Source organism: Tamandua tetradactyla, chromosome 2 (genome assembly GCF_023851605.1).
Source record: "Tamandua tetradactyla isolate mTamTet1 chromosome 2, mTamTet1.pri, whole genome shotgun sequence".
NCBI classification, from domain to species: Eukaryota; Metazoa; Chordata; class Mammalia; order Pilosa; family Myrmecophagidae; genus Tamandua; species Tamandua tetradactyla.
The window spans coordinates 6,582,898-6,597,287 of record NC_135328.1 but is presented as its reverse complement, the minus strand read 5'-3'; the positions used below and the strand labels follow the sequence as shown (position 1 = coordinate 6,597,287).

Below are 14,390 nucleotides of genomic sequence, written 5' to 3'. Positions count from 1 at the left end.
CACTCCACCCAACAGCAAATGCACATTTTTTTTCAATAACACAGAGTACATACACCAGACTTCAGTGTAGGCTATAAAACCTAGAAAGAATTGGCACCTTCATACAGAGTGTTTTGCTCTGAACACAGTAGAATCAAAGTAGAATTCATTGAAATAAAGATAACATAAAATTCTCCAAACACTTGAAAATGAAATCACATACTTTTAGATAGTACATAGGTAAAAAGAATTAAAAGAAAATTAAAATATAACACCAAAATTTGAGAGATATAGCTAAAACAATGCAGGTGGGAAAATTTATAACACTTAAATGCATACATCAGAATGCTCCCTCTTTCAGAACCTAGAGAAAGAACAGCAAAGAAAGGAGGAAGGAAACAATAAAGATGAAATATAATAGCAGAAATTCATTAAACTGAAAATAGAAAAACAGTAGAGAAAACGAATGAAACAAAGGTTTTTAAAAACAATCAACGAAATTGTTAAATGTCTAGCCAAACTGACAATAAGAAAGAAAAAGAGAAAGAAGGAGAGAAGGGAGAATGAAAGAGGAAGAACAAATTGCCATTATCTGGAATGAAATAGTGACAAAACCATGTGCTGGTAAATGATGTGGAGAAACTGGGTCACTCATACAGATGATGGGAATATAAGATGGCTCAGCCACTCTGAAAAACAGTTTGGCAGTTTCTTAAACCAATTGTTTTGGTTTGCAAAAGATGCTGAAATGCAATATACCAGATATAGACAGGCTTTTAACAACAGGGATTTATTAGCTTACAAGTTTACAATTCTAAAGCTACGAAAATGTGCAAATTAAGGTGTCATCAGGATGATACCTTCTCTGAAGACTGGTTAGTGACCAGCTTGGGCTCCTCTGTCACATAACAAGGCACATGGCCACTTCTGCTGTCCTTCTCTCCCTGGTTTCCTGCTTCCAGCTGCTGGTTCTGTGGCCTTCTCAGCTTCTGTGGGTGTCTGCTTTTCTCTCAGCTTCTCTAGGGCTTTTTCCCTGAGATCTTCTGGGTTTTCTGTGTGTCTTTTATCCTCTCATAAAGGACTCTGGGAAGAGGACTAAGGACCACCTTGAATGAGGTGGATGACACCTCAGTTGAAACAGCTGAATCTAAGGGACCCACCTACACTGGGTCTGTATTCGCAGGAATGGGCTGAAATGACACGGTCCTTTCTGGGGTACAAACAGCCTCCAAACTGCCATACTAGTGACACAGCTACTATACGATCCAGCAATTGCGCTCTTAAGCAAGTATCTCAGAGAAATTAAAATACATGCTCACAACACAGAAACCTGTACACAAATGTTTACAGCTGTTTTATTTATAATAATCCCAACCTAGAAACAAACCAGATGTCCTTCAACAGGTGACTAGTGAAATTACGGTACATCCAGTCCCTGGGACACTACTCTAGAAAAAGAAATGCATTTTTGATACGCCAATTTTCAGACAATTATACTGAGGGGAAAAAAGGCAATCCCTAAAGTTCATATATTTATGATACCATTTAAATAACATTCTTGAAATTACAAAATTATAGAATTATAAACTACCTTAGCAGATACCAGGGTTTAAGGAGCGATGCGGTAGGAGGGAGGGAGTGGGAAACAGGAGGGAACTTTCTAATGATGGAAATGTTCTCTGTTGCATCTATATCAATATCAATATCCCGATATTGTAATACAGTTGATATGTAATATAGTTGTGATAATGTAATATAGTTCTGAAAGTTGTTAATACTGTAGGAGATGGTATAGGATACATAGGGCCTCTCTTAATTACTCTTATTATTATTTTATTTATTTATTTATTTATTTTGCATGAACAGGCACCGGGAATTGAACCCAGATCTCTGGCATGGCAGGTGAGAACTCTGCCTGCTGAGCCACCATGGCCCGCCCTGAATTATTTTTTATTTATTTATTTATTTTTACATAGGCAGGCACCAGGAATTGAACCCAGGTCCTCTGGCATGGCAAGCGAGCATTCTTGCCTGCTGAGCCACTGAGGCCCACCCTCTGAATTATTTTTTGAATCTACAATTATGTCAAATTAACACGTATAATTTTAAAAAATCACCAGGCCCATGAAAAAAATGACTAGTGTTTAAAAACACCCTCATAGATTACTATTATATTTGTGCTTATGTTGGGTGAACTTGACAGGAAAACATATCAAATAAACCTTTTTTTTCCCTATTGTTAAGAATGTTTAACTTTGAAGTTTAGTTCTGCAGAGCTCTGTATTTTCTTACAGTACCATTTTGAAAAAAATCTTGCCTGAGGTGCTAAAATCTGAAAACACAAAATATGAGATAGTCTTCCTAGTTAGATTTGGGTAATTGTAATCTATATAAATTGAGTAATTGGGTAATCCATATTAAGAAAAAAATTAAGCTAAATGGGCTGTTAATTTAGCACCACAGGACATATTTGATCAGCTAATTCCACTGCTGTCAGCCCTCTGGCAGAATAAAGAACTATGAACAGAAGTTAAATAACAGCAAAAACAACAAATATGACAAATATTATATATAATATGTAAAAATACTTTAAAATATACCACTATGTGTAATACGAGAAATTCTCAAATTCGCGCTGTGGCCATGGGGATGATATGAGATAATGCACATGTGCTAGACAGTATGTTGGTTTCCAAAGACATCCATGTCCTGATGAATATATTATCTTACAAGGTGAAGGGAGTTTGCAGACAGGAGTAAGTTAACAGAGCGTTAGATTATCTGGGCAACTCAGGTGGGGCCACTATGGTCAAAAGCATTCTTACAAAAGGGAGGGGAGATGTTCACAAGTGGGGACAAAAGGATATGGGATGACAGAAGCAATGTTGGAAGTGATGGACTCTGAAGATGGAGGAAGGGGCCACAAGCCAAGGAAAGCAAGCGGCTTTAGGAGTCAGAAAGTCAGGGACTTGCATTCTTCCCTGAAGCTTCCAGAAGGAACAGTCCCAACCACACTGTCCAGAATTGTAAGGTGATAAACGTGGGTTGTTTCAAGGCACTAAGTCTGTGGTAGTTTGTTAAAGCAGTGATAAGAACTAATACTATATGTAAATATAATATTTAGGGCGAGATGGAACAAAAAGGATCAGAATACTCTCTGAAATAAAAAAAGATAGTAGAAAAGGTGAACCTTCTGGTTATCCAGTTAACGTCCCTGGGAGGGATTCCAGGCTGGGGAGCAGGCAGAGAACCCAGGCTGGCTCCTGTGGAAACTGGCGCTAGCAGATGGAGCTGAGGGTCCAGGAATACCAAGGTGGCTGGAGTTCATGGAGCAGAGTGCCAAAGAGGAGAGAGCTACAGAGTTATGGTTATCGTGAGATAATCCATCTGAAGTCCCAAGCACAGGGACTGGCACACAGTAAATATCCTTGACATGCTACTTACTGGAACCAAGACACTCTTCTATGGTGTCAGGCAAACACTCACGGGACCTGCTGGGCCCATTAATTTGCACCTTATTTAAAAAAAGGCTTCATAATTATTTCTACAGTGTAGCCCATGGAAATGATTTTCTTAAGGAAAAGAAAAGCCACACATCTCCCGCTCTCATTGAATGAAAAGGATTTGCTTTTCTAATTTCCGCTTAAAAAATTACCTTTCTTTTAACTGACAAAAATATCTCACAATGAAAATGTAAATTTAATAAGGAAAGACACCTTTGGATTTATAACCGGTGGCAGGCAGGGTCCTCTGTCTTCTGGAAAGTGAGAAATCATGTTAGTTGCTCTGTTCCCACTTGCAAAGAGCACAAAGTTCATCAATAATAAGCTCAAGTGGCAGCCAGCAAGTGCTCTCAACTTCTCAAGGCATCTGTCATCGCCAAACCAATGCACTTTTCTGGGTGTAGATTATTCCCAGTGATTTATAAATGTTCAGAAACTCCCTCTAGAAGAGTCTGAACCATGGGTGACAAATGTCTCTGCTCCTTCTTGGTACAAAGGATTATATGTCATTTAGCTACCTGCTACTATTGTTTCCTCTAACACAAACATCCTTTTGCTGGATATAATATTTTCAAAAAATAAACTGGAGGATTCCACCAAGAAATGCAAATGATGAAAATGTCTCTTCATAGCTGTGGGTTCATAAAGGAATTTTCAAATATGTTGGAGAGATACAGAAAAAATGTATATATAAATCTAAAATCTGACAGATTCATTGAAAATAAGAATCAAGAGGCAACTAAATGTAGGGACTGTTTTACTTCTTAAATCCTTCACAGTACAAATTGGACTGAGTATTCTTTTTATATTTTTATGTTGTCAGAGTATAATTTTCAAAAAGTTAAAAATATAAGTCTATGCAAATAGAGAATTAGCACATGCCAAAAAAATTTTTTCTATTCAAATTTTTTCTGCTCATTAGTAAAAAAGGAGGAGAAGAAAAACATTTGAGGGTATGGATATTTATCATCACTTTTGAAAAGAATGGTATAATATGGTTTCTAGATGAGGTAAAAAAAAACTTTAATGTCCTACAAGGCAATAAAACAATAAATAATTGTTTTCTGTTTTTTCTTTTATACTGGATAGGAGTCACTTGCATCTGTACTACACACAATTCTATAAATTAACATATAACTTCACAGAGACTAGGCTCTAATCAAATAATAAGTCAAACTCAGATAAACACTTCTTGCCTATTAACATTACCAGTTACATGACATGGCATTGAATGCACACATCACTCTCCTTTGGCCTCATTTCAAGTTTTGGATAATTTTATTAGCATAGCCTATGTTTATAATCATCCCTATTATAATGCCACAATTAAATAAATTTGATAATAATTAACCTTGTAAAGGAATAAACAAGCATGAATAACCTTGTGAGAAACCACAGCCATCAAAGATGGATTTAATCCTTTAAAATATCTCAGTGCTATTTGGTTTATTAAAATTTATAGGAAACTGATTCCTTCTGCCCATCCATAGGAGATCATCCACCTGGCTGAGTTGACTTATGAAAGTGCTCTCCTCCCAGCACTGCCGTTAAGGTTGTGTCTACAATGCCAGCGTATGTAAATAGCTGCCCTGTCCTTTTTGCCACAGGAGCAAAAGCAGCAAGCAAATGGGAATGTGAAGTGGCCAACTAAAACAAAGGAAAATATTTCTCACATTATTTGGTTGGCTTTTGGGAGACCCTTTAACCAGAGCTACGTGGTTGTTTAGTAATCTCTACCTGCTGGAATCAGCCTGTGGTAGGCAGCAGTGGCTATTACTTGCACACAACCAAGAATGCCACTTATCAGGGCTGGATATTTCAAATATCACAATCTACAGACCCAAGAAACCAGAGCAGTTCAAGAAAAACAACCAGAATTGCTGGGTGCTAAATTTACAATAGCTCAATTTTGTTTTCAGTCTTGGGCAAATAACCAAAGTTGTTTTTATAAAGGCTGGGGGTGGTTTATATTAAACATTGACATCTCCATCATCTGAGAATAACAAGAAGGAGGGTTTACTAAGAGCAGTTTAGTATTTTTTTCCAACTCCATTCAATTTCCAACTTATCAATAACAAACATCTTTACTCAGCCTGCATTTAGTAAGTTCTTTAGTAACCCTATATTAAGTAAGGGGATATTTGAGAAAACGCATGGCAAATTAAATTGCTATACAAAGATTTATCACTAAACTTAATTGTTTTTCCTTTAAGTCCAAATCATCGATAGATCCCTAAGATAGCTTTGCACTGAGAATGAATGATGATAACAAGATAAAAACAACAAAAACAAAAAGCAAACAAAGCTATCAGTCCTAAAAATCATAATTCAATTTGTACCACAAATAAAAAACTAATATTTCAACTACAGAGTACACCGTTTGGAAAGTTTAATCAGGTGTCAACTCTGAATCAGAATCTGGTTTAGAAACCAGAGTTAGAGACTTTTACTTTCCTGTCCACTCATGAAATTTCTGTTGTTGATGAACAGGATAATTTGCTGCTTGAAAGAATTATTGAAGCATGGATTGGGCATTAAAAAGCACTTGTACTACCCAATTCTAAGAGCTCTAGCTAGCTCTGAACACTGGTTCTGTGATTCAATGACAGAAGTGTGCAACAAAGAAAATTATGCAGTTCTTGAGATGCTCAGACAGTGCAGTTTAACTGGATTTGGTGGCTGAATGGCCACCTAATTAGTAAATCATATTTTGTTTTGGTAATCATATGAGTTTGTATTCAACCTAAAATCTTATCTAAGAAGTATTCTCCTTACCTGCAAAAAAATATCTGTTCATTCAGTTTGCATTCAAGGAGAGAAAATCTTAGGTAAGCCATCCTATAACTATGTTCTCTCCAGTTTTTAAACAGATTCTCAGGTAGCAAATATTTTTTCTTCCTTCTGCTTAGTGTTGGGTTTATTTTGCTCCTCTTTTTCATTAAGGTAGAATCTCAGATTTGAGATCTTTCTTCTCTTTTTTAATATGGACAATTAATGCTATGTGTTTTCCTGTAAACATTGCTTTGGCTGCATTCCACAGATTTCAATGTGGTGTATTTTCATTTAGTTCAAAATATTTTCTACTTTCCTTTAAAGCTTTGTCTTTAATACATGGTTTATTTAGAATTATCTTGTTTGATATTCAAAGAGATGTTCCTGTCATTCTTCTATTGTTGGTTTCTATTTTAACTCCATTTAGTCTAAGAATACGTTTTACATGAATATTCTAACGTGTGAAAGCTTGAGTTATGACACAGAATATAGTCTATCTTGATGAATGACACATATGCACTTGAAAAGAATATGCATTCTGCTATTAAATAATTAAATATAGTGGTTTAGGGTGTATAGTTCTTTTATGCCCATGTTGATTTTTTGACTATTATTTCTATTTATTACCGAGAGAGGACTGTTAAAGCTCCCCATTGTAATGTGGGTTTTTCTACTTCTCCTTTAAGTTCTGTCAGACTTTCTTTCATAGAGTTTTAAACTATGTTGGTAGGTATACACACTCAGGTTTTATTTTTTTTTGATGAATTGATACTTGTAGTTATGTAATATCTTTTTTGGTCTCTGGCAATTTTCTTTTATCTGAAATCTGCTTTGTCTGATATTAATAAAGCCACCCTAACTCTGCGGAACAAAATTTATGCTAGTCATCACAAATTATCCCAAAATTCTTGGCTGTGGTTTGAATATTTCCCCTTTTGTTCTCATTGATGTTTTTTTCTTTTTTAAACCTGTGATATGAAATCACAGGCTCTCTGACAATATCTGACAACCCTCTCTCTTATTCAAGTAGGTCATTTCTAAACATATTTATTTATAGATATTGCAACTAGATTTTTGGCTCTTAAAATATAGGGTGAAACAGAAAGTGTTCCTTAGAAGACTTCCAGAAATAACTGTGCAATTATAAATGGGATTAGGCACTCTGTACATTCAGAGGAGGATAAAATGTTGTGATTAAGCTGCTGTGGACAAAGCATGCAGAACTGACCCATCAAAAACTTTCAGTACAAACAGCACAATGTAGAATTAAAAAAAAAATAGAATCAGATAAGAAAATAACATAGCTTTCATTCTCGGCCAATTACACAAACATTGAGATGCATATAAAATAATTGAAGGTTTATTTGAGAAAAATGATCCTGAAAAATCTTTATAGAAAATGAAAAATGCATGTGATATGGCTTCATTTGTGAAAGAACGGCTTGTGAGAATTCAGTTCTGCATTGGTTAACTCAGAATTTTCACTTTTTATAAAATTATGGATGCTGTTTTGTCAAATTTAGTCTTTTTCATCTTTTCCAAGTTATGTAAAATAGAATTTATTTACTTTTCTTTTGACAAAAAAACAGAAAATTTCACATGAGAAAATATTTTCAAAATGCAGGTAGTTTGAGCACATGAAAGTAGTCAGACATAAAAGGCAACATATTGTGTTAATCCATTTATATGAAATATACGAAATAGGGAAAGAATAGGTAAAATAGATAAGAATGAAAGTAGATTCATGGTTTCTGCGGGGAGAGAATAGAATGGGGTTGCTGAAAATGTCCTGGAATTAGATAAGGGTCTTGGTTGTGTAATTTAGTGAATATACAAAAAACCATTGAATTATATGCTTTAAAAGAGTAGAATATATAGTATGTAAATTTTTAAAAAATTGTCAATTAAAAAAGTGACATTGAGGGTGTTTAGTAATTAATATCCTTCTATTCCTTTTTATTAATCTGTTTTTTTCTTAAGAGATTTATTCAGGTATAACTCACCTGCCACAAAGGTCAATCATTTATATAATTAGGGGTTTTTAGTATCTTCATAGAGCTGTGCTTCAGATACATACAAACTTACTCTAGTGTGATAAAAACTTTACTCCTATATAACTCTATTCTCTCCTGCACTTTTGCATTATCCTTTAACATGCTATGTCCCTATTTGTTACAAACTGAATAGTGCATTGGTGCAATCATCACTTGATATGATTTTATATCTTTGAAGAAACAGAAGAGAAAGGACAGCCAGTATGTATTTCTAAAGTTTGTATATTTACCCTGCTGGGAGTTTGTGGAGCTTCTTGAACGTGTAGCCATTATTTCTTCACACATTTCTTCTGCCGCTTTCTCTTCTCTCCTTCTGGTACACATTACCTGCATATGCCAGGACATTTAATGGTGTCCTGAATTTCTCTGAGGCTCTATTTGTTTCTGTTCTTTGAGTTGTATACCTTACATCAGCTTATCTTCAACATCACTGATTCTTTCATCAGTCAATTCAAATCTTTGGTTGAGATCTTTTAGTGAATTTTCATTTCCATTATTGTGGTTTACACCTTCAGAATTACTATTTGGTTCTTTTTCTTAAAAAGAATTTCCACCTCTCTCTTGATATTCTGTATTTAATCAGGCATTATCACTATATGTGCCTTTTATTTTTTGCTTTTATTTTTTGCAGGAAAAATTTTATTAAAATGCAGCACCATTACCACAATTGAATGGGCAAATTTCAAGATGTGAAAATTACCTAAGAATTACATATTGTAGTTTTTCAAATTTTTACACTTAGGAGTTCAAATTACACAACTTGTTATATTAAGCTTTCCTTCTGATTAGGAGCTCAACACTGAAATCAAGTTCTTTAACAAAATTTTAAAAAAGTTCCCAATAAACAGTAATGACCAAATTGTTATAAAGAACAATTCTTCAAAATGAAACAATTTTATTGCATATGTAAATTATTTTTCAAGAGTCGTATTACATACTGTATTACAAGCAAGACAGATAACATCATTAAGTTGTCAATTTGGCAAAAAAATTTTGATCTTCCTAATATTTTTAATTTCTTAGATGAATTTCTTCAACATTCCTATCACCTCTTCTTCTAAAACCATGTAACGAAGTAGAGCTCATACAGAAATAGATGTAAACGTTGTCTTTTTATTGCTTAGAGCATCCTCCTGTTGAATGCCGGTCAGCAATAATATAACCATCAAATTACATTTTATGATCAAATTACCAGGTAGTGTATTTTCGATATTGTGCATGTATACATAATCAATGAATATTCACAGTTAGTGGATAAACCTAAGACTAGCACACTAAACTTCGTATGATTTATTTTAAATGACTGCTAGTTCCACATAACTAAAAAACACGAACTCTACGGCAGCAACCCTGATGCACACATAGCTCCTTGAAAGATAGTTTTAAAGTTACCGTATAATAGTGAAATATAATTTAACAAAATTCGAATGACATTGTAACATAAAATTTTGTGGTTGAATAAGCAGAAAATTAAAGAAAAATGTCATCAGAGATAGGCTTTGAAAATGAAAGTATATTTTTTTCTATTAGAACAATTTATTCTTTCTTTCCAAAAAATGGCTAACTATGGATATTAAAATGTTAGAACAAAAGGTTCCTGAAATTCTAGAAAAGAAAGAATGAAGCTTCTGTAGAGGTCAGACTTTATCAGGCAAGTTGAAAATTAATCTGGTGATAGCCAGAGGATACACTGTTCATTTTTAGAGAAGTAAAGTATATTGCCTTGGAAACAGCAGACATCTCAAAAGTTTACTCATTAAGCATAGTTTAATTCTTACAAATCCCCTTTTGAAAATGCAATTCATATACACTCGAGCATCAAAAATTTTAATTAAGAATGAAATATGAAGACAGTAGTCAGAGAAATTACATCAGAGTGCTTAGTCAAATATCTATACAAATCAGGTTGTACCTCTTCTGTCTGTGATACAGGAGAAAATAAGTGATTCTAAGTATATCCAAGTAAATGAAGAAAAATACATTACTATTTGAGGCAGACCATGCTGAAATACAGTTTACAATGATTAGTTTGCATTTAAGATGGCTGGTAATGCGTTTAGTTCGAACCAGTGAAACCAAGATAAGTTAAACTTTGCAGTATTTGATCAGTCTTCTGTACAAACAGTAGTTTATCTGAGAAGTAAATAAGATTGGAAAAAGTATATTACCTGATCCTTTTCTTTTTGATTGTCATTTGTTCACTCAGTCATATTAATTCAAACAAATCAACACAGCATTAAGATTTTTCACATCTTAAAAAGCAGATAATGATTTTTGAAGGTAGACAGAGTACCTTGTAGTACTTAATAGATGAAACTTGCAATTATTATCAACTCTTCTTTTTAATGACACCGAGATTTAGAAGCCAAAATAAACATCTGATTAAAAACTTCTGCTTTTCAAGGTACTGAGTTGTCCTTGGTATCCTCTGAGAGTGGTAAGGGTTGGATATTTAAAAACCTGAAGAGAAACTGGTAAGAGGAAAAAATTCCTCAATGCTTGAAAAAATTCAACTGCTTAGGAGTCCATACAGCTACTATGCTGGCATGGAAACAGGTGTTTTCTGTCACAGAACCACTCAAATTCCTTTAGAAATGGTTCCTCCAAGCCATCTGCATCAAAATGTAATCAGCTCACCCGTGATCAAAACTGAGATGAACCTCAAAATCAGAAGCAAGACACCTCATTGAAAAAGATCTTTTAAATCACTGCTAGCTGAGCTGCTACTAGTCATACTAGTTCTGGTTTGCGTTAACAGGCATGTTGAATCCTGAAGTCTGAAAGCCCCATGTTGGCATTTAAGCTGTTCGTCAAATTTCTCTTTGTATTATCAGTTGGTGTAGAAAGCATCATGCCAAGGCCCCTGGAAGGAACAGACATGAAGGTACTTGAAGCAGAAATTCTAGGGATACTAGCAGAAAAGCTAGTCAAAGATGACATATCACCTGTCAGTGTGTCCGTACCGTCCTTAGTCTGTTTGACTGGAGCAGCAGGTGTGTGCACGTGGGGTTTAAGAGGCTGCTGACTTTTCAACTTCTGAACCTGCTCTTGTTCTTTTGCTGATTTTTGTTTTTCTTCAAGTGTGAGTGATCCTCTTTCATGTTTATTCTGCAATGCATCCTCTTTACTGTCTGATTAGCCACGGTCAGAAGGTCTGCACCAATGTTGAAGACCATTTTAACCTGCTGATTCCCAACAGTTATAACTTTTGTCACTTCAGAAGCATTCATTTAACTACTTATGTCCTTATGTCCTTGCGTTATATGAAATTGCTCCAGTTTAGTCTTATGTTCACCCTAAAGTCTCTTCAGCATCTCTTTCATGACCAAGATGAAAGAATTAAACTGATTGAGATTAAGATTGTTTTCAATACTCAGGGAATCAAATGAGGCAATAGTTTTCCAGCTAGTTGTTCTTTGGTGAGTCTCAACTGCTTATGAGTAAAGGTACATTTGTAAATGCATGAGATTCCCATGAGGGCCGCAGGCTCTTTGGATGGAATTTGTTGTAAGAAGGGTAGGATATCAGCAAGTACAAACCTCTTATCCGAGTACTCCAAAACCTTTCCTAAGCACAGTAATGAGTTTACACGAACAGCAAGGGAAGAGGTTTATAGACATGCAGTTTTAATTCTTGACATCAAAGAATTTTTCATTGATGGGTAGTCTTTAAGAATTGCAAAGGTTGAAATGATGTATAAACAAAGTTCCTGTACCTGAATGGAAGGAGCTTTAGCACTCTCTCAACCATTGGAAAGATACTGCTTTTTATCTCATCAGGAGGGGTTTTGATTAATAGCAAATCTATTTTTTGTAGGAAAATTAACAAAATTTGGATTGGCTCCTCCTGTGTAAAGACAGGCCCAAGTTAAGGTAGAATTAATTTGACGTTGTCTTCTTCAGTACATTCTTCAGCAATCAGCAGAACATTGGACCAAACAAAAGGGACCATGTCAAGGTTTACAGACTGATGTCAAACAAGGCAAAATTCTTTGCACAATGACATGCTTGGGCAGTTTTGTAGAACCTTTGGCAGTCCTTTGAAAAACTGTGATTTCTGAAGATTATCTCTTTGGAACAAGGTATCAAAATACTGCACCATCATCATCAAAGAAGAGAATCTTTGTAATTTGATCTGCACCTGGTCTTACAGCTGGAGTTACATCTAGCAGTAGTTTTATGTGTTTTTGGACTTCTTGGGTAGATTTGTAAGTGAACTAGATCCTAAATGACTCAACTGATTCAACTGCCTACTGAAACTTATGTAAATACCTTGCTTGTTGACTTCAAGCATAGGTTTCCCTTTAGTAAGTACAGCATACATAACAGCTCCTCAAAAGTACATATCACTGGCTGTTTTACAGCTCACAGTAAATATGTATTCAGGAGCCAATTATTCAGGATTTGGAAGACATAATGATGGTAAATTTGGGTTCTGTTCTTTACAAGGAAATGTAGGCTCTTGTTCAGAAAGATTGGTTGATGATACACAAAAATCAAAGCACATTATTCTCCAGGCTTCACTTTTATTCAAAATTATTTTTTCAGGAGTAATATTTCCATGAACCATTTTCACACTGCTATGCAAAAATGACAATCCTTCAGAGACCTGAAGTAAACCATATTTGGTTTCTACATGATAAAGTTTATAATCTTCAATGTCCAGAGATATGGGGGAAGTTATATTTTCCCAGTTAGCGAGAACATTTGTTAAACTGGCAAAAACTGGTTCTGTGCCAAATGCCAAGAAGTCCCTGGATTCTTCTAAAGAACTATGGACAGTAAAAACTCGACAGTGTCATAGCCAAGTTAACTGTTGGACTCCTCATTTTAGAGAATTGATGATTTGATCCTTTCCAAATTTTTGATATTTATCAATCAGCTTTTTATCAAAGACAAAAAACAGCCAGTTCTTGATTTGTTGGTTTTTTTGTATCATTAAAAATCTTCCCTGCTAGTCCACTGCCACCACTGGCAATGTGTCCACCAACATTGACAGGTGACAGGATTTCCCATTGCAGCAGTAGTGACATCAGCTATTAAGTACTCTTCAACTTATTAAGCATGGATTCCATGGCTGTAATATTGAGAAGTTACAGTTACCTCCTCAGCTCTCCCCTGGGGGGTGGCTCTGGGCTCCCCCCGCTCTGAACCAGTAAGATGCCCCCCTTTTCCTGTCAGATCTGCATGTAGCTTGAGGATTGCCCTCCTTGTTCATGAACTTTGCCCAAGTCAGCCAAGTCTTCTTAGCTCTGACGTTCCCACTGCAGCAGCTCCTCAGTGGGTGCAGCCTTGTGCATTCAGGCAAGGTTTTGTCCACCAGGCATGGTTTTAGCTGGGCTCTCTTTGACTCTTTGCCTTTTAAGCTTTTGGCTGAAGTGTCCCTACAGATAATCGCCCTCTGCTCTAGACCTGCAATAACTGCCAGCTGTTCACTCTGTTGTTGTTTTACAAGGCCCTGGGGCATGATTTGCTCAATCGTCTGATCTATAAGAATTCAGTTTTCTTGGCTGGGATAGGGTGCCCCAGTCTTTGAGATTTGTTGGGAAACTTCCCTGGGCAGAACCTCTGCCCTTTAGAGCAGAAGTTTGCGTAGCAGGAAAGTGAAACATCCTTCATTGTTTACCACACTTTGATCCTATCTACAGAGCAGAAGTTGTGGAGGAAGTGAGGGATGGCTGGAGGGGAGGCACTAATGCCGCTACTCGGTTGCCACCACCAAGTGTAGATCTCCCGCGCCCAGAGCTAAGAGGAAGGAAACGCCAAGGTTTGCCAGCTGTTGAATATACCTGGACTGGGTCTCCTGCCCTTTGGGAAGATAGGGGGTAGAAGCTGCCACTTGACTGCTAAGCCCACTGCTACTGGAGCTGTTCTCACTGCTACTGGAGACCTCTCTTTTTACCAGCTCCCCCATGCAAGTCCTCATTATGGAGTAGGAGTTGGGGCTAGGGGAATGACCACTGCTGCCCAGTGGCCACCAGCTGCTCAGGATAGGCCTTGGGTCTTACTGAATTGTGTGAAGTGAGATCTGCCAAATTTCATTGGGAATTGAATCTAATAGGAATAGCAACTGTACCCCAGGG

The 14,390-nt window shown here is 36.1% G+C and overlaps 1 pseudogene; it reads right to left on the bottom strand.

Annotated features, from left to right (window-relative positions):
• Positions 1–11,043: 11,043 nt before the first annotated feature.
• On the bottom strand, positions 11,044–13,382 carry LOC143658899 (SCY1-like protein 2 pseudogene; annotated as a pseudogene).
• Positions 13,383–14,390: the final 1,008 nt, after the last annotated feature.